The sequence below is a fragment of the Halyomorpha halys genome, unplaced genomic scaffold (genome assembly GCF_000696795.3).
Source record: "Halyomorpha halys isolate HHAL.00 unplaced genomic scaffold, Hhal_1.1 Scaffold343.1, whole genome shotgun sequence".
In the NCBI taxonomy this organism is placed as follows: domain Eukaryota; kingdom Metazoa; phylum Arthropoda; class Insecta; order Hemiptera; family Pentatomidae; genus Halyomorpha; species Halyomorpha halys.
Window position 1 is genome coordinate 1,294,624 of NW_027109758.1, and position 19,246 is coordinate 1,313,869.

The following is a 19,246-nucleotide window of genomic DNA, read 5'->3' on the forward strand; positions in this document are numbered from 1 at the left end:
AAAGCTATATCTCGAGAACTATTGGACGTAAATAGCTCTTTTAGGGCTAATATTTCAGCAAATTTACTCTTATTTAAATAATGTTCTCTTAGATTTTCTAGTATTGTTGATAGTTTTTAAGATATAGAGCTCCGAATGAAAAATCAATATTTTTTATGGTTTTGAAACAGCCGCCATTTTTTAATCCCCCTACCTATACTTGGCAGACTCATCAATTTTGACTAGTAATTATACTTAGTTTTTATTGAAGTAATCAAAAATTGGGGTGAGATAATTGCCTTTTTTTCTTCCCGGCTCTTGTACTAGAAGATTTCATAGCCAATCTTAGGTAAAGGTAAAATATCTTTAATGCTGAAAAAAAAATTGTTAGAAATAATAAACGATGGTTAAATACAAAATATTAAAGAATTTTATGAATAACTAAAGTGAGGTTGTCCCAGGAGGGCTCACGAACCAACAGGGTTGACAAACGGTTACAGTTACTGAATAATTAATTGTCCGCAATAGCCGGATTCTAACCCGAGTACTTGGAGTTAGTAGCACAGCGCTTTACCTCTCTCACGCGCTTTCCCATAACTATTTAAGAAACAGAATATCCTATTAAAAAGTCCAGATAGCAAAGAAAAAAACAGAAAATGAAAATACAGTAAGGATAGAACTTAACGATGTCGGTAAACATAATTTAAATACGTTCGACTCAAATAAAGGAATTAGACATTAAAATATAATAGATAAGGTTGCTTCACCTGTCGTTGATGACCAGGCTGTTAAACACCCTTTCAAAACTATTTAACTCCACCTGAAGAAGATACAAGAAATTTAACAATGATGTTTCTAAAGGATTTATATTCAAGTTAAATTAAATTAATAGTAGTGAAAATAGTGAATTTAAAAAAAAAACATTAGAAATTAGGAATAGGAATAGCATCCGAATTGTATTGGTATAAAATTCATATTTTTATTTGCTATAAAATTCATGATTTATTTGCTATAAAATTCATATTTTTATTTGCTATAAAATTCTTATTTTTATTTGCTATAAAATTCATGATTTATTTGCTATAAAATTCATAATTTTATTTGCAATAAGATTCATAATTTTATTTATTATAATTATGAGAGATAGTTGACCGTGGATGACGTACGAGAAGATGGTTGGAGGTGCGGTCAAAATGAAACACAGATAAGTTTGTGTAACCTATTTAATTGTGCCAACGTTTCGGCTAGAGTTTCTAGTCTTCTTCAGGGCTAAGAATAGAACAAGATAACAACCACAATAAGTATAGAAAATAAAAAAATAAAATATAAATTTATATAATATATAATTTAATATACAATATAAAAGAAAATATGTCATTCTGTTTATATTTTATTTTTTATTTTCTATACTTATTTTGGTTGTTATCTTGTTCTGTTCTTAGCCCTGAAGAAGGCTAGAAACTCTAGCCGAAACGAGGCACAATTAAATAGGTTACACAAACGTATTTGTGTTTCATTTTGACCGCACCCCCAACCATCTCCTTTATTTATTATACAATTCCTAATTTAATTTGTTAGAATTTAAATAATTGCAAAAAACATTACTTAACAAAGGATATAAAGGAATATTATAAATCCACTTAAGAAAAAGATTATTATAAATCCATTAAATTTTCCTTGTGAAAAGTTAAATGAAAATATTATATAATAAAGTGGGGAAAAATTAAATAAATTAATTATCAAAGAAGATGATCTTGACTCAAACGGTATTTTTTGTTACTGAAAAATGTTTTTAAAAAACAGATGATACGTTATCTGAAATCAGGAATAGATGTTAGAATAATGAAAAGTCCTCACCGAGTACATAGTAATTTCACTGTTGGAAAATTAAATGAACATTCAAGGGCATTAATGGCGGAAGACAATGACCATTCTGTTGCTTATTGTGTTGAATTAGCAACAGACTAATTATGTAATAAAGTAAACACTAGTGAAAAGAAAATTATGTAGAAAAAAGTTAATTCATTTATTAGCGAAATAGCTGTGGAAACACACTCCATTGCAGTGAACCACAAAATCATTGAGGAAAAATGATTCAAGATCATAATTTAACAATAATGAAGACAAAAGAAGTATTCATTTAAATTTAGTAAATTCATTTAATATAAAGGGTGATGAACACAAAGGAAAGAATCCATTCAGTGATGATAATATATACGATTTTCTACACTTACTGTCAATATTGGGATCAAAGTCTGAAAGTGATATTTTATGCGATGATGGAAAGAGCGACAAATTTTAAAAAAATTTAAAATTTTAGCAAACAATTACAAGACTTAGCTTAGAAGAAACCATAGAAAAAAAAATCAAAGATAAAACTACGAAGGAAATCAAAATTTTATTCGAAATCAACTTACAATTTTAATGAAATGGTCGAATGGAAAGAGCTCACTCAATGTAGTGGGAACCACAAACCTAGAGAAATGATTAGCTTTAATCCTTTGAACACATAATAAAAAGTTTGAAATCAGAAATAAAAGGCAAATATCCTAATCGTTTATAAATGGCCGATTCGATTAGATATAGCTATTGCAAATATCTAGATCAGGGGGTAGCCAATTCGCGGTCCTCCTTGAACATTTTTCTATTCAGCGAGATTCATCACACTCTTTAGGACTGTCATAAACCTCAGTCTTAAACCTTTTTCAATCAGGATCAGCTCTGACAAAGCCCAACAATGTGGGCCGAAACATTGGTTAACAATTAATAGTTCTTCTACGATTCTATACCTTTACTGACCGCCACTATCTTCCTACAACTTCATTTTTAGTGTTATGTATTTCTTTACATGTGTGTTTAGTATCACCATTATATAATCTATGTTTACATGTAAGAATAATGGTAAACTCAATAATAATATGTCATTATGTTTCAATTTTTCATTCCAAAAAAATGTATATAGTGGATCTAAATGGGATGCATAATTTTAATTTTATATGATACCTTTCCATAGTGGCCAGCAAGATCATTTGGGTTGGCCACCACTGATCTAGATTTATCTATTCCATTACACATTGATCATCCATAAATGGATTACATTATAATCCATTTATAGATATTGAAAGCATAATCACAGAGGGTATCAAACCGAAACCTAAAGCATGTAGAATTCAACTAACGAAGGCAGGCTACGTAAGTGGGAACACGGATTTCAATAAAACGTTCTTTTTGTGATGTTAGATTGAAAAATATTAGACATGTATCAGAGGGTTCTTGCCAATGCGTCCTAGGAGCCGAGAAAAAAAATTGATATAATTTTGGAAATTTTTTATGGTATCATATTTCGGCTTAGGTCTGGGTGGGTGTACTTAATGGTTATTGCATACTAATCGATTTTTTTTTTTTAAATGCTGGTTAACAAACATTGTTGATCATTCTAACTGATATTTTTTTTTTTTTTTTACTTTATTAAGTTTATTCACAACTGTAAAAGTATTTTTACAACCAGCGAATGAGATGTAGAGAGAGAGAGAGAGAGAGAAAAAAAAAAAAAAAAAAAAAAAAGTCATGAAGGCATGAATGTTAAGGTCATCCAATGATGCCTCTCCATTAAAATTGAAATTTAAAAATCAATTTAAGAGGTCCCTATTCCAGCTCCTTCGTAAACGTCGTCTCGTATCTGCTAAGTCTAGTGTAGTGTAACTGATCATAAATGCATAAAACATGAAAAAAGCAGTACCAGTAAAGTATACCAGAGAAATTTGAAACACTTAATACAATTTTTAATATGAATCAAAAGTTCGAAAGTTTCGGAAGATATTTTTTCTATCCATGTTCACGTTCACGAAAATAATTCATAACAGCGTTAACCGAACCCTATGTAACTATTGTCTTAGGGAAACCATATGTCCCCTCTTCCGATCTATAATAATTTCTTTTAGAATTTATATAGGGTGTTTTTTTAAGCCCGATAGAACTTGAAATTGTAAAAAATAACACAAAAAATTAAATTGTAATCAAAATTTTTTTTTTATTCGAAAGATCAATACGTGACATTAACATTTGAAAATGATTTCGGGCATATGGGCACCGCGGCTGTTCTTGACGAAGCGCATTCTGGACGTCCAATTTTGGGCCACTTTTTCGAGCACTGCTGGCCGTATGTCACGAATAACACGAACAATGCTGGCCTCCAAGGCGTCAATTGTTGCTGGTTTATCAGCATAAACCAGTGACTTCACGTAGCCCCACAGGAAATAATCGAGAGGTGTCAAATCGCACGACCATATGCGGCAATTTTGCTTATTAACAAACCCGTTAAGCCAAAAATGCGCCTCATCGCTGAACACAATTTTACAGAATGCGCTTCGTCAAGAACAGCCGCGGTGCCCATATGCCCGAAATAATTTTCAAATGTTAATGTCACGTATTGATCTTTCGAATAAAAAAAAAAATTTTGATTAAAATTTAATTTTTTGTGTTATTTTTTACAATTTCAAGTTCTATCGGGCTTAAAAAAACACCCTATACCTATTTGCTAAGGTCCGGTCAGTAGCATTTTGTTCAGTTTAGGCAGTACTAAACCTAAGCCACTACTAAGTTTCGTAAATATCGGTAATAACAGAACAAAAACAAAGGGTTTTTTGGTGGTGCGAAAAACGAAATCAGCTTTGTTTCTCCCAAAATATATCTTATTCCACTTTATTATTTGCTAGCTGAGTCAGTCCAAATTATTTCAATACTATCTCTTTTATTATGGGATAATGGGGTAATAATACACCAATCACTTTGTTTTTAGGCGTAAAATAACAAAAGTTCAATTTTTTTTGGCAGAACATTGACTTGCCATGTTGTAATATTTCCATTATTTATTACAAGAAGAAATTAGTAAAAGTCAATTTATTTTAATCATTAAAAGTAAATAAAATACTGTTATATGGTCTAGTTACTCTTGATGAAAACAGTTAAATTCATATCTCATTAAGCAATATTATTACAAATTATGAAAAAATTAAGATGTCACATAAAGTTTCAATCATATTTACTATGGATAATCTACTTATTAAAGCATTTTTTGAGATTTAAAAAAAAACCTGAGATCTTAGTAAGGCCAAAATTTTCTGCCAATTTTTTTTTTTTATTCCCATGAAAATTCCTATCTAAGCGTTTTTGGGTGGTGTCAAAAAACGAACATCAACTTTATTTCTCCCAAAAATATTTTAACCCACTTTGCTAGATGAGTTATTCTATATAATTGCAATATTGTGCTTTTATTGTGGCATAATGGGTTAATAACATACAAATATTTTTGTTTTTAGGTGTGAAATAACAAAAGTTAATATTTTTTATGGAAAAACATTGAGTTGGCATGGTGTATAATACTGGATACTTTATCTTTAATCTAATCTGTTAAGAGTTTAATTCAATTGATATCTCCTTTATTTATTACAAGAATAAATTAACAAAAGTAAATTAATTTTAATTATTACAAATAAAAGAAATACTCTTAAATGGTCTTGTTACTCTTGTAACACAATCTTGATTGATAAATTTAAATTAATAGCACATTAAGTGAATGGGTGATGTAATAACAAAGTGCAATATAAAAATCCAATTATATTACTGTGTATAAATTATTAATTTTTACCATACTATAATAGTATTTGACATGTATATTAAACTCATTGAAATGAATCAATTCTGAAGTTACCAACAATAATTGATCAAATAAGTATGTTTAATCTCTAGATTATGGTTCAAATTTTCAGTACTACTGGATACCATATATTAAATCTAATCTGTTAAAAATTTAATTCAATTTATATTTTTCATGGAAGAACATTGGCTTGGCCTGGTACATTATCTCCATTATTTATTACAAAAGAAATTAACAAAACTTAATTTATTTTAATAATTAGAAATAAAGAAAATAATAATGGCCTTTTTACTCTCGTAACTCAATCTTGATTGAACAGTTAATTCAATACCTCATTATGTGAATGAGAGATGCTATTACAAATTACAAAAAAATGAAATGTCTCTTATAAAGTTTTGATAATATTACTACATACAAACTATTTACAATGTAATAATGTTTGACATTTACATTAAACACAACAAAATAAACATATTCAGTAATTATCAACACTGATTGATCAAATAATTCATATTCAAGCTGCAGATTGAGGTACCAATTTCAGCATTATTGGATCTTTTGGGACTGTAATCAAAGGAGCACTACCTATTATGATTGGTATCTTGGTTGCTGCACAGGATTCCACCCGACATTTCCTTAGTAGAGTGATAAGGCTTACTTTAGTTTGAAGTTGTCCAAATCTCATACCTACAAATAATAATGTTATTGAACTTATTGCTTGCAATTCCTTTGAGGTTTTCAAATGATTTACTGGACTTACGAATACACATTCTAGGGCCTTCTCCAAAGGGAAGATAGGTGTATGGTTTGATTGAGTCTTTATTCACTTCAGAAAATCTTTCCGGATCAAATTTCTCAGGATCTGGGAAATACTCTGGGTCATGATGTAAAGACCAAACAGGAATGAAAATAGTATCACCTGCTTCAATTTTCTATCCATACGAAGTAGTATAAGGTTTTGTGCAATATCTCGTTAATAATGGTAATGTAGGGTATTTTCTCATAGTTTCTGGAAAAAATATTATACTAATTACATAATTTAGACAATTTCTTAGTCAGGGATCAATAAAGGAGATACAGTGAAACCTTGGTAAAATGGATCTCAATGGGTTTTTAAAAAATGTATTATATTGTTACATTCAGGTTCATTGTAGTGAGGTATGGAGGGATTAAAAGTCATCACATTTATTGACCTGTATGTAACATGTTCTATGGAATTCCTCTATGTAAAAACGATTAATTTTTGAAAAATGAAAAATTATATATACAGTTGTTTATGCACTGATAAGCAACACTTAATGCACACCACTTCTACTTGATAGCTGTCACAACTACTACACTAACAATGCACTTCCCTTAGAAACAAAACATATGGTTTTAGGTCATAACGATAGACAAAATTGTCTAGGGTTGGAGAAGTTGGAAAAATAATTTCATTCATAATACAGAGCTACTCATAGACAATTAGCCATAAAAAGGTCTTTTCACTAATTACAGGTTACCACTGTAAAAATTCAATAAATTATGAATCAAAGATCTAAGAAAATTTTTTTTTGTACAAAAATTAAGATAATTATTATCTTGAACATAATTGACGAAATAAAACAAAATTTGGGTAATTAACTTTTTAACTAAAACTGGAAGATTATGAGTTAACTGTATGTAATTGACTAAAGGAAGATGTTCCGGATGGTAGTCAAGAAAGGTACAAAAATAGCTGAAAAACTATTTATTAGCAACCAATGCTTTGCCCCAGTTTGCATGGTTTCATCATGGTTGAATTCTTGTGGTTTCAGAGTTGAGTAAATGTTAATAAATAAATTTCAAAGAAATGTGAATGATATGGAGTTGGCATGCAGTTATTTTCCTAGTAGTTAAAGCATTCATAACATTTTTAATTATCTTTTTTGCTGGCTACATATGTTGTAGAAAATAAGTTTTATTATTTGATTTGTAATCAATAATGTTTATTTGTACCTAACCAATTTATAAATATAATTATTAATAAAACATCACTGTTACAGGCAACACTGCTATGGCCATGGGATCATTTAGCTTTTCTTCGTCTGGGCCGTTTCATCTAGCATTCATTAGTGTAACCCATCCTCTTTATTCTTTTGTCATAAAACCCTCCCTGAGCCACAGCAATATATCGGTTTATAATTCAATTACTATTTATGTATTTACTACCTTTATATTTATTTTTAAAAAACTTTTGTAAATATTTTCCTTTGTATCCTCTGTCAGCTTAGTTTTTTAATTTTTTTTTTATTCATCTTTTTTATTTCTATTTTTTCATATAATTATTATCATTTGCATTTATTTTTACCATACTGATTATTATTATGTTTATTTATTGTTTTACTTAACTTCAATTTATTTATTTTAATTTTATTAATTTTGTTTAATATACGTCATTATTATTTGGATTGAATCTTTGGGAATCCCAGAATATAACAGTTAATTTTTTAATACATTTTTATGTGCGTAGATTTTTCAGGCCCAGATTTTTTTTTTATTTTATAATTCTACTGAATAATCTGCTAAGATGTAAAATATTATGGAAGTTTGATATTTTTGGTACATTTTTAAAAGCAAAGGTATAGTGGTAAATCTGTTAAGCCAATAGTATTATTGATTGAACTTTGAAATATCTCAGGATTCCAAATTATGATTAAAGTAAACATGCGAAAATTCTAAAAATTTGTATACAATTTAATCAAACTGTATTAAAAATATTTTGGATACTTGAAAATTTGTGTTATGAAATCCAAAATGGACTAAATTTTATTTCTTTTAATTTATTTAAAATAATTTATTACTTAAAGCTGTGCTGAGATAGTAATTTACTTTTATAAAAACAAGATTGATAGATATATAGATCTAAAATATAGCATAATATTGCTGTAATTGTTCAGTCACAATGATCATCGGAAAGAAAATTGATAATGACCCCTAAGTGTCAAATTGGAAGTATCTAAGAAAAAAAAATTGAATGAGTAATTTAAGTAAATTTTAATACACCACTATTCCAGTAAGCTGCATCATGTTTTTCGATTTATCCCATACTTTTGTATGAGTAATTTATGTGTTTGTACCTACAAAACAGGATTTCAAAATTATGTTCAATAGTTTGCTCAAACTTTTGGATACAGTTTTTGGGTTTGATAAGTCAACTGTTATAATTCTATACTCCCTGATAAGTTATTTAGTTTTTAAAAAAACAACTGACCTGGAATATAGAAAAAATGTGAAGGAAAAGAATGTAGTACGTGTCGCTAAACCAAAGAATAAAGAAACTTCGTAATTTATTTCAGTCAAATCTCAGTTAGAGAAATATATTTTTAATAAACAATTCTCCAGTAATTATTTCACTGTTCCTAAATGTTTACCAGCAATTTGCAATCATATTGGCACTTCATTTTCACTAAAATTTGAATTTACAATATTGTCGGGCTAGAGGTAAAAGTGGTCGAGTTGCATTTTGATTATTCTTTCAGGTTTTGTCTACCTGTGTAAGAATCTATAATTCATAATTTTGTCATTAATGATGTGTGAATGTCTTTCAGGAACAGGAAGATATAACTCTTCTAAACAAAAATATTACTTGATCACTTTTACCTCCAACACATATTTCAATATATGTGATCAATTGACACATATTTCTATAACTAATACTTTTAAACTCTCCAGAATTGTTGATTCATTGACTATTTACTTTATACATTTCATGTTTACCTGATATAACCATATCTAAGTACTCCATTTCATGGACAGCTTGGTATGTAAGTCCTCCATATTTCTCAATGATTTCATCAATTTCTTTCTTTACTCTTGCCTGAATATCTTGATTAAGAGCTAATTCATACAGGCAATAACTCTGTACAGAACTTGAAGTTTCAAAACCAGCAATAAAGAATACAAAGCACTGTGCAGCCATCAAACCCATTGTCAATTCTGAAATGAACATAATTTATTTACAAGAATCAGTCACAAAATAATAGAGCTCAATTTACTCTTACTTCTCTATTATTTTTTTTTTCACACTAATATCAATTCTGATTCAACCTCACACCTTCTGCCTTCCTTCTACTCCAATATCCTTTCATCCTCCTGGACTGTTCCTCCCACTTTTCCACAGCCCGTTTTCTCCCTCGTCTCTCCTTCTTTCCCACAAGATCCCCAACCTCTTTTAGTTTATTCCTAAAATGCTCTCTATCCAAGCAGTCTTCATCCGTTATTTTAGTCTACCCAGTTTCTCTTTCACTTGTTTTACATATACATTACCCCCTATATTTTTATAGCTCCAGACTTTGTTGAAAATTTTCTTGTTTACTCTCTCATTTTTCATTCTGACCAGATGCCCATAAAATCTCAGTCTCCTGGTCCTGATGACTGTTTCCAAATCTTCTAAATTCCTATATATTCCCTCATTGGATTTTCTCCTATACCCCTCTTGCATTATTTTGGGTCCATGAATGCTCAGAATTTTCCTCTCAATCTTCAAGACCGTCTTCAGGCTCAGAAGGCTGACTTTTTCCATACCATTCAGTATCACTGGCTTTACTACTGTACTGTAGTCTATTACTCATATTATTACAAATGAAACATAAACTCCATGTTTTGTTAACACAAATGGCTTTGCAGAACTTAAAAAATGAATGATTTGGAATAGAGAAAAGTAGATACAGATAACCAGACGTGATTAGTTTATGAACTCAACTGTTTATGACAGCATTATATTTATAATACAACAATATATTATTACTAAAATAACATTCATAACTAGCACTCATAATTTCTTAAGATGTTTAGTATCAAATAATGTTCTACAACTTGTTATCTAGTTATTGTATGTATTGTTTACAAGGCAAAGTTGAGCTGGTAATTGAATGAAATATTCCATTTTTTGACATTGTTATCTGATGTGTGTGAATGCTAAGATTAAATTTTATAACAATGTTTTATTTCTATTAAATTGGATACAAAGTATTTATAAACTTGAATCTAGAAATAATCAACACATAATGAATAAATTAAATCTAAACTTTCATAATTATGATTTATATACATATTTATTTATCCTATAACATTTGTCATATTTCATACATTTATGAAAGTTTTTATCTGAGGTAAGTATGTGGAGTTTCACAATGATTTATTTTCAGCTAGTAGGGCAATCAACCCTCTCTCCATACCCTACCTTGTTATCTATTACTTGGGATTTGTCGTAACTTGCAACAATAAGCAACAGCAGATGAAATCAGAAGGAAAATACAGGCAGCTAATCACTGTTATTTTGGAATTCAAAAGCATCTCTCCAGTGATTTGGTGACCAGGCGAACAAAAGTTATTATTTAAGACTCTTATTTGATCAGTACAATAATGAGCTCAAACATGGACTACATCCAGAGCTGAAGAGTAACACCTCATATATGAACAGGAATTGTTGCACAGAATTTATGGGGATGTTTATGAATGCAAATGGAGGCAGGGAAGTATTTTGGAGCTCTAGAATTTGTATCATGAGCAGGATATCACCTGTTTTTATCAAGTTTAGGATGTAAAGAAAGTCTTGCCAGAATGGCTGCTGATTTTTATCCAAAGAGAATTTGAACCAAGAGCCTTTTCAATCGTCAAAGAGTAGAGAGGCCAAGGCTGCAATGGGCAGCTTTTTACACCAAACAATATAAGAATATCCGAAATGATAGCGATGACACAAAATAGAGATGTATGGCAGCTTCTGCTAGAGAAAGCCAGGACCCTTCATGGGTTATAGTGCTAAGAACAATAAATATTTATACAAAAAAAAAAAAATAAAATAAAAAAAATAATACATGGTATTCACCCAAGGGGTTATTACTAGTAAACTGGATATATATAATAATTTTACCAAATGGCTGGCACTTTTCTCCTTCTATTTCATCTTTCATGTCATCTCCTTCTGTTCCTTTATTCTTTAACTGAATTAATAGATCTAGGAAATCATTTCTTTTAATATTATTTTTTTCTCTAAACTCCATTGTATCTCCTACAAGTTTCACGATATAGTCCTCAATGTCCCTTGGGGTGAATCTTTAACAAAAATATTACTCAGGAAAAAGAAACCACTAAACACAATTTTCAAAAGATTAGAGCATAATTAACAAAATAAATATTATAAAATTTATGTTAATCTATTAGAAATAAATAGATGTAAATACAGTTTAGCATTAATATTTAATCACTCACATTTTTATTTTATAACATTCTGAATAGCTTAATTTCAATCAAAAAAGTGTAAAAGCTATTTATAAAAATACCTGGCCTCTAGTTTGTTAGCAAGTTTTGGCATGGCAAGTAAAATTGCTACTTTGACTTTATCCATAAAAGTCATTATCATAATTTCAGTTCCGATTTTTCTTAGTTTATGATCTGGCTCATTAATTATATTTGTATCAAGTCCAAAAGCACAGCTACATATAATATCTGTCGTTAGTCGACCTATTAGATCTTTGATTTCCACATCACAACCAATTTTTGACAATATTAAAGAATCAAAGGCCTGTAAGAAAATTTATAAAAAGCTATTAGAGAAAGGATATAAAAATGAAATAATTATTTTATCCTAGCCCAATATATGTAATATAATCAATTATATTTTGTATATCATTATTATTTTTTTTTTTTTTAAGGGCTTCCTGGATATGTAATTGTTCATAAAGTCTTCAAGTTTTTAAATACACAACTTGAAATTAAGGCTGGAATATGACAGAGTAGTTTCACTGGTCATACACCTGAAGTAAGTGCTTAAATATTCACTTATTGCTTGGCATAACATGTGGGGACCAAGTAACGCAGTCTGTGCCCATTGCTACAGCATTGGACTGTACCACTGTCATTACCACCACTGCTAGACATCTATAATTGATACTTCACAAGGGTGTTTTATTTTAGCAATTTTATTTTAAAATTTATTTGTATAAATAAATGAACTGCAATCATTTTGTAAAAATAAAATATTTATTTTATCCAAGATATTATTGCATGTTCAAGTTTTTGAATACAAATTAATTAAAATAATGAAATTAAGGCCGGTAGATGCTAGAGTAGTTTCACTGGCCGTACACCTAAGATAAGTGCTTCAGTATTCACTTGCTTGGCATAATGTCTGCAACTTCATAACCACCCCTGCTATAGGTTAGCCTTCACAAGGGTGCTTGGCTCTATAAATGTTTATTTTTATTTTCATTTAATTTATCATTTTTATTTTTCTCAAAAAATGAACTGTCAACATTTTGTAAAAATAAAAGAAATGTTCACACATTATAAACAATATAATGCACATTCAAGATCTTAATTTTTTATTCTACATTCACTTCTTCACTTAATTTTTACTGTTATTATTTTAAAGATATTTAAAATTATTATTTTAAAGATATTTAAAATTATTTTTTAAAGATATTTAATTCATATATAAATATTTTCTCTAGTTAAAAGCATCTAATTTATCATATTGTTTTCTTAAATTTTGATAAAATGATAAAAGTAGAATTGATGTTTTATAACAACTTTTTTATAAATGCTATTACTATGTTATTTTTTCATAATTATCAAACACTACTTTCATAATAATAATTTAATATAAAAAAATACCTCAGCGCATTTGATAAACAGTGGGAACATAGCTTTCATTTTTCCACTAGTAAATGTTGGTGTGAGTTTAACCCGCAAGGCCCTCCACCTTTCACCATCCAGGTTGAATAGATGTTGATTGAGGACATCTTTTTCACTTCTGCATATAAACAAAAATGTTAAGGCATATGGCAATCTCTACATTTATTTATTGCAATCAATGTACGAGGAACATCACTTTATATGAATTTCAAAATATAAATTAAAAATGTTGACTGTAAATTGTACAAAATATGACAATAGTCATAAATTATTATGTCTCTCTTTTTTGGTTGAGAACCTCTACTTTAAGCTGTGACCTTGACCTTATAAATCCAAAAGTAGATAACAAAAAAAAAAGTATATATATTAACATTTAAGTTTTTAAAAAATCTTTTAATTATGCTGAAATGTGTATAAAGATATTTACTTCCAAAATGTATTTTAACACCCATAATAATCCTATTAGAAAAGATTACAGCTTTAAATTGTAAATGATTACCATATTAAGATTACAATATAAATTGTAAACCTTTTTATTTTTATTTACTTAAAACTACTTATGAACATCTAATAATTATAGAATACAATAATTACACCTTCCTAGTAACACAATAACCGATTATTTATTGGTATAATGCTTAAATTTTCCTTTTTCCACATTCATATTCATTTTAATGTTTATATTTTTTCCATGCCTACATATTACATCTTCAGTATTTCCTTAAATGTAAAACCATTTCTTCAAAATTCACATCTAAAAATGATCTATTCTATTTTATAAATTCATTATATAGACTTACAATTTTATAGCCATCCTTTCACGAAAATGTGAAAATTCCTTTGTCAATACATGACGAATAAGCTCTGGATCCTTGACAATCAGTACTGGTACCCTCATAACAAATAATCCATACATTGGATCATGTACAAACTTTTTTTAAACCTGTAACAACAATCACATTTATGTAAGTAGAATTACGTCTATTCCAACTCTCTTTAAGAAAGGTAAAATATGTATCTCATACCTCATCATGGACATAACCGTGAAACCTGGTGAGTGTTACGAGTTCATGAGTGAAACCAAATGGGAATTTAGAAGGATAATACGGAATGCCTCTCTTCTTCCAAAGGTCATAAATAGAAATGTAGTATTTGTACAGAAGCGACCCAACCAGAAGTAATAATCCAATTGTGAACCACATTTTTTCTACTCCTAAAAAAAAATTAAAGGTAATCATTTGTTATGTTTGATAATAAGTAAATATACTCAGTATTCTAGAAACATTGAATATAATGAGTATTATATCGGGCACATAGTTAAAACAAAATAACATAATGGTTGAGATAAATTTATTTTCTTAACAGTACTAATTATAAGCACAAAGTCTTAAACTTTCATTAAACTGCCCCAAATTAGGAAATTTTATATATTTTTTTTCTATTCACAGACTACGAATTGAGCATGAAACCAGCGAACTCAAAACAATCAATTAAGCAGTTTAAATATGTTGCTCTGAAGTTTCATGATTCCATCTGTGATGTACCTTATTAAGTTCTATATTATGTTGCAATAAAAATCCTAAATTTTCAACAACCCCCCTAAGAATAGAAAATAAGTATGTAGAAAATTTAAATAAAGTAGTTATAGGTAAGACTAATTCTCAAGACTGGTATATTTGTCAATTTCTGTTGGGTGAAGATATTTCTGTAATTAGCCAATAATAATTCTTCTTTCTGAGTTGGGTGATGTTTAAGCCATATTACTGCCAAAGAAACAAAGTATTCTCACCAAGGGAGATGCAAGAAATAAAGAGAACGAATTAGGAACGAGATGATAAGTGTCAACTAAAGAGGTTCAGGCATTTTTGTAGGATACACGAGAACTGAGATCCAAAAAAAATATGGAAGCTTTATATATATAATGGAAGCTTGATCGATATGGAAAAGGCCAAGAGGCAGAACCAGGCCAATTACCAGATAGTAATTTTATAACCAGATATTCAAATGAAAAAGTAAAGTCTCTCTGTGAATTTCAACTTCTAGGACAAAACTGAGAGGAGTAGTTCAGGTGAGCAGAGGCTCCTCTGAGCTGAGATGCTAATAAAGGAAAGAAATGGAGAAGAATAGATCTCTAACAATAGGGTTACTGTTCTCACTCATTAGTGTTGTACAAAATGCAGTTCCTCTACAAATTTGAAAACTAAACCTTTAGTTGCAACTCTAGCTACTTTTTTGTAGTGGACTGCAGCTATTATTTGTCAAATACAATAAAAGTTGTTGGAGTTCACAACATCAACTGTATTAATAATGGTAACTGCTAATAGTTGCAGTTGTACTTAAGGAGCTTAAACTACAATTGTTAATAAATTTTACTTGGATTACTTTTAGAATGGAGTTAGGCTCTAACAGAGAAGTTGGAATTTGTAGGAAAGGGTAAAGTTGGCATATGGTGAGTATTAATTAAATTTATAACAATAAATTTTATCAAATCTTAGTTGGTATGTCATGGGCTATTAAATTAATGCATAATTTTGTTGTGGTTTAATTTTTTTAAAATATCTTTCTTTTTTTGAAATATAAATAAAGGATTAAAGTACACCTGAAAAGTTTAAAAATAAATAAACTAGTTTTTTTCTGCCACTGACCAAACATCAAGTTATTTCAAGTTTCTTTCACCATTGGCTGTGGATACAGAAATCTGAATCTTAAAAAAAACTTTCGACATTTATTATTCTATTATATTTCACATTCTACATTTTCAAAAGAATTTAGTTTATATATTTGTAAGGAATAAAAGTTAAGGTAAATTTTGGAAGATTAATAGTTGACCCTATGTAACTGGTTGTAGGAAGATGGACTGGGTGGCTTTCCAGAAAGGTACACATATAGCAGAAAAACTGTTTATTAGAGAGCGACCTTTTGCTCCATCTTGCAGGTCTTCATCAGGGCTGATAAAGGGTTACTAATGAATAGTTACTAATAAAGTGTTAATCAATTCCTTTGCAATAGTTGTAGTTGGTATACAATCAGATAATATTATCTAGATGCAAAATTAATTACTTTATAGATATTAGGAATCAATTTATGAACACCAACAAAAACCTAGGATCTCAGTTGCTCCACTGAAACTGGGGTCTTGTAACTCTAACCTCTGACTATCAGGAGCAATATCTCCCAACATTAACCCTCAGATAAGCAACTAACAATCAATAATTTATCATTTTAACTTTTTCCAATTTCATCTCAAAATGCGTTCTATTTATCATCATGATTTTGTTTTCAAATCAACGTTTATTGGTATCTCAATTCCTTTTAACCACTGTAATTAGCACTCATTACTCTTAGAAAAAGACGATTTCAAAGAAACTTTAAAAATAACTACAAAGAAAGTTTACAACCGATAATCAGCTTAGTTTTATAATCAGCATCTTTAACAACCTATTGAAAGACCCCAATATTCTAACAATGTAAGACTGAATAAGAAATCGTGAATAAATTTATAGGGCAAGAATCATTACATTATTAATTTAGTTAAATCTTCAATTACAGGTTTGAGTTGCACAATAACGACACTAAGATAACATCTAAAATCAGTAGTTTTGAACATAGGCGTAGGCAGAAGGGAGCAGGGGGGGCCGCGACTACCCCTAGAATTTTGGGACCCAAGGAAAAAAAAATAACGAAAATAGTGAACTTATTTCATAAATGATTTCTTTTTGGAAACATGCTATAATTAGTAGGGTAACATTGTTAACTTGACATCTTCACGGATCACAAGATCATAACCACATCTTTGAAGGAACAAGATGGATATACGTCGATTCTTCGGTAAAATAGGTAAGATTCAATGAGCGCAATTATTCGCCATATACTTATCTCTAAAAATCATGGAGGGGGGGGAATGAATCAAGAAGAACCTTTTTTAAATGCCATTCTTCTTATGACTTACTGTTTGCCATTTTAATAATCTCATAATGCTTGTTGAAAATAAATCAAAGAAGACAACCATCGTAGATGAGGTAGTTAATATGTTTACCAGCAATCCCAGAAGGAGGATGATGCTCTCATAGCAATCCTCTTCATCGTCTTTTATATTTTTGTATTTATTGTGAGTATTCTATTTATTTATGACAATAATTACGTTTATTCTCCATTTTCAAGTAAAATTGACCACGTCTCCTTGATTTTTCCTTGATAAATATATTATATTCCTCATATCAGAAATAATTAAAAAGTAGTTAGTAACAATTATATCGTTTATTTTTGAATTTTTTTTTCAATTCAGATCTTGGGACGCCGCCCGTCGCATAATGAAACGAAACCTTGGTGTTTTTTTTTTAGGTATAAATAAGAAGCCATACTTAACTATTTAAAAAATAATTGTTAAAAATATAGGATATTATGAACATTAATTACGGTTCGTTATCATAGACAGTCTCATTTATGATTTTTTATTATTTATTTATGCATTTAGAACCTTTCGGTGTACACCATCTTATTATTGTTTTCTCCATATTTCAAGACGTCAAAAATTAAAAAAAAAAAAAAAAAACTTTAAAATATCTCTAATTTTTCAAGGAAGAAAAAACCGATGACTACTGAAATGTCAGCATCAAAATGTGAACAGTAATAATATGTTTAATGTTAAAAATTAAAACAGTCAACTTACAAAAAAATAAAAATAGGTATATTATTATTATTTTTGCCTATATCCTCTTCCTTTTAGTAAGTATTTTTAAACTGGAAGGAAGCCGTGGTAAAAAATAAATAAAAAAAATATTCTCCATATCTGCAAATTTCAGAAATAATTAAGATTTTTTTTAAGATTGACGCAACGAAAATTATATTCCATACAAACGCTTGAATATTTATAGAATTGAAACTAATATGGAAACAACTAATGGAAAAAAAAATTATTCGGTATTTTTTAATTGTATTCAATTATACCTTATCGATATTATTAAACAAGTGATAATATCGGGTTGAACAAAATCGCTGTGGACAGAATTGTATTTCTCTGTCGCTCAACCCAACGACTTGATCAACAACTATCCAAGCCACAAATGTAAGATAATATAAAATAAGTAATAATTCAAACGAAAAATAAATAAGTAGTAAGTAACCAATAAAGTGTTATACATCATTCGCAATCATGTCGGTAATTACTCATTGTAAATAATTCAGTTTATTTTAATCATCTCAACATATTTTCCTTTGGAAAGACAGGTTCACTATTGTCTCAAACAAAATGTTTTCTTCTGCCTCTTCATCTTTTCTTTGTGAAAACTCTTCCAGAAACTGGGGAAGAATCATTAATTATTATTTCTAAAAAACAAGGCTATTAGAAAGTTTCAGTAACATTTGAGTTGGAGAGAAAAATATCGGGTATACCGTGGCCCTAGGCTTGAAGTTTGTGAATCAGAACTGACAAAGAGATTATGAAAGATGTCTTAATTTATGAACATCCTGTTAATTTTTCTATTTCTGAACTCTCAAACATACTAAAAGACCATATTCAGAGCTTTCTCTGAGAATTTCCCTTTAAGGATTATATTTTGTTTTCAAAATATTAATTGATCAAATATTAATTACTACTGAGGTCGATTGTGGTTAAACGAAATTTTGGGAATTTTTTTAACATAATACTTCACTATCATATTTTGTCTGACTATTATTATTATTATTTTTTTTTGGTAAATTTTTATAATTACTAAATTTATGAGAGGGTACGGTATAATACAAATGTGAAAAATACAAAAACGGACGTGAAAAATACAAATCCGAAAATAAATAATCTAATAATTCTGATAATCTAGATTTTTTTTAAATACCTACTTTGAATTGTTTATTAACTATACGTAATTTTACAAGTGTAAAAATAAGTCTTTATAAATGAGTAGACAAATATTTAAAAATATCTAATTTAAATTGCCGAATTTTTCAACAGGTTTATTG

At 29.0% G+C, this 19,246-nt stretch overlaps 1 pseudogene; it reads right to left on the reverse strand.

The window, feature by feature from the left end:
- Positions 1-5,575: 5,575 nt before the first annotated feature.
- LOC106681480 (uncharacterized) overlaps positions 5,576-19,246 on the reverse strand; it is a 36,528-nt pseudogene continuing 22,857 nt past the window's right edge.